Source organism: Styela clava, unplaced genomic scaffold (genome assembly GCF_964204865.1).
Source record: "Styela clava unplaced genomic scaffold, kaStyClav1.hap1.2 HAP1_SCAFFOLD_96, whole genome shotgun sequence".
NCBI classification, from domain to species: Eukaryota; Metazoa; Chordata; class Ascidiacea; order Stolidobranchia; family Styelidae; genus Styela; species Styela clava.
This window is the reverse complement of record NW_027556760.1, coordinates 25,001-27,500: the sequence shown is the minus strand read 5'-3', so window position 1 is coordinate 27,500 and position 2,500 is coordinate 25,001. Positions and strand designations below refer to the sequence as shown.

Sequence of the window (2,500 nt, the reverse complement as noted above, 5' to 3'; positions counted from 1 at the left end):
CAGAGTACGGACGCCCCCGTCTGTCCCTCTTAATCATTACCTCGTGCTCCGAAAACCAACAAAATAGAACCGAGGTCCTATTCCATTATTCCATGCAACACTATGCAGGCGAACAGCCTGCTTTGAACACTCTAATTTTTTCAAAGTAAACTTATCGGCCACCGCCGACACTCAGTCAAGAGCACCGACGGAGAACCGAAGGTGAGGCGAACGCAACCAGTGACACGCCTTGCGACGGACCGGCGGCGCTCGCCCAAAATCCAACTACGAGCTTTTCAACCGCAACAACTTTAGCATACACTGTTGGAGCTGGAATTACCGCGGCTGCTGGCATCAGACTTGCCCTCCAATGGATACTCGTTAAGAGTTTTAGGATGTACTCATTCCAATTACAGGGCCTCGTTAGAGTCCTGTATTGTTATTTTTCGTCACTACCTCCCCGTGTCGGGAATGGGTAATTTGCGCGCCTGCTGCCTTCCTTGGATGTGGTAGCCGTTTCTCAGGCTCCCTCTCCGGAATCGAACCCTGATTCCCCGTTACCCGTTATCACAAAGGTAGGCACGTAGCGTACCTTCGACAGTTGATAGGGCAGACACTTGAATGATACGTCGTCGGTGCAGAGACCGTACGATCCGCGTGGTTATCCAGAGTCATCAAACGTCACAGGACGAACCCGGTCGGTTTTGATCTGATAAAAGCGCGCCTCCCGAAGTCGGCGCTTAATGCATGTATTAGCTCTAGAATTACCACAGTTATCCACTTCGCTTACGAGACCAAATAAACCAAGACTGATTTAATGAGCCATTCGCAGTTTCGCTTTACGAGAACTCGTACTTGCACCTGCATGGCTTAATCTTTGAGACAAGCATATCACTACTGGCAGGATCAACCAGATAGCTGCGACAGCTGCGCTCGGCCCTTGCTGGGCCGCCCGGCGCGTGCTCGTCGCATTCGTTTAAGACCGAGGCGATCGCCTGCGGCCGTACTCAGCTTCGACAGTCGCTGGCCGCGACGTCCACGCTCTCGCCGGCAGTGCCAGGCGGAGCGATTTGCGTTTTTTCTTTGCTCGCCCTCTCTCGGGCTCGATCCATTCAGTTTCGCACAAACAAGAGCTCTGCCGGCCGCCTGCAGCGGTGCCTAAAACCCGGGCATAACAATGCGACCGTTCTGCTAGGCCGACAAGCGCTCAAGCCAGACGCTCGATCGAACGCCCCCTACATATTAGTCGAGACAACGGCTCGCTCATTAGCATCGCGTTTGTACTTTAACTTTTTTTGGCTCGGCTTCTTTCGACGCCGATGCCGGCGACGCAGCACTCTCTCGCCCGCCAGCCACCGAGAAAAGGGTGCGCTCCGACCGGCCCCGCACCGCTCTTTCTTGGCTCATTCGAAATTACTGTCTTTCGCTCTGACATGCCTTACCTAGGGTTAGGTTAGTATGCTTGCACGTTTGTACTTTAACTTTTTTCGGCTCGGCTTCTTTCGACGCCGATGCCGGCGACGCAGCACTCTCTCGCCCGCCAGCCACCGAGAAAAGGGTGCGCTCCGACCGGCCCCGCACCGCTCTTTCTTGGCTCATTCGAAATTACTGTCTTTCGCTCTGACATGCCTTACCTAGGGTTAGGTTAGTATGCTTGCACGTTTGTACTTTAACTTTTTTCGGCTCGGCTTCTTTCGACGCCGATGCCGGCGACGCAGCACTCTCTCGCCCGCCAGCCACCGAGAAAAGGGTGCGCTCCGACCGGCCCCGCACCGCTCTTTCTTGGCTCATTCGAAATTACTGTCTTTCGCTCTGACATGCCTTACCTAGGGTTAGGTTAGTATGCTTGCACGTTTGTACTTTAACTTTTTTCGGCTCGGCTTCTTTCGACGCCGATGCCGGCGACGCAGCACTCTCTCGCCCGCCAGCCACCGAGAAAAGGGTGCGCTCCGACCGGCCCCGCACCGCTCTTTCTTGGCTCATTCGAAATTACTGTCTTTCGCTCTGACATGCCTTACCTAGGGTTAGGTTAGTATGCTTGCACGTTTGTACTTTAACTTTTTTCGGCTCGGCTTCTTTCGACGCCGATGCCGGCGACGCAGCACTCTCTCGCCCGCCAGCCACCGAGAAAAGGGTGCGCTCCGACCGGCCCCGCACCGCTCTTTCTTGGCTCATTCGAAATTACTGTCTTTCGCTCTGACATGCCTTACCTAGGGTTAGGTTAGTATGCTTGCACGTTTGTACTTTAACTTTTTTCGGCTCGGCTTCTTTCGACGCCGATGCCGGCGACGCAGCACTCTCTCGCCCGCCAGCCACCGAGAAAAGGGTGCGCTCCGACCGGCCCCGCACCGCTCTTTCTTGGCTCATTCGAAATTACTGTCTTTCGCTCTGACATGCCTTACCTAGGGTTAGGTTAGCATGCTTGCACGTTTGTACTTTAACTTTTTTCGGCTCGGCTTCTTTCGACGCCGATGCCGGCGACGCAGCACTCTCTCGCCCGCCAGCCACCGAGAAAAGGGTG

The 2,500-nt window shown here is 54.7% G+C and overlaps 1 non-coding gene across 1 annotated transcript in view; it reads right to left on the bottom strand.

The window, feature by feature from the left end:
* Positions 1 to 896, bottom strand: part of LOC144419763 (small subunit ribosomal RNA) — a 1,810-nt gene extending 914 nt beyond the window's left edge. Inside the window, exon 1 of the ribosomal RNA XR_013474250.1 lies at positions 1 to 896. This exon is cut by the window's left edge and continues 914 nt beyond it. This is a non-coding gene — a ribosomal RNA (small subunit ribosomal RNA).
* Positions 897 to 2,500: the final 1,604 nt, after the last annotated feature.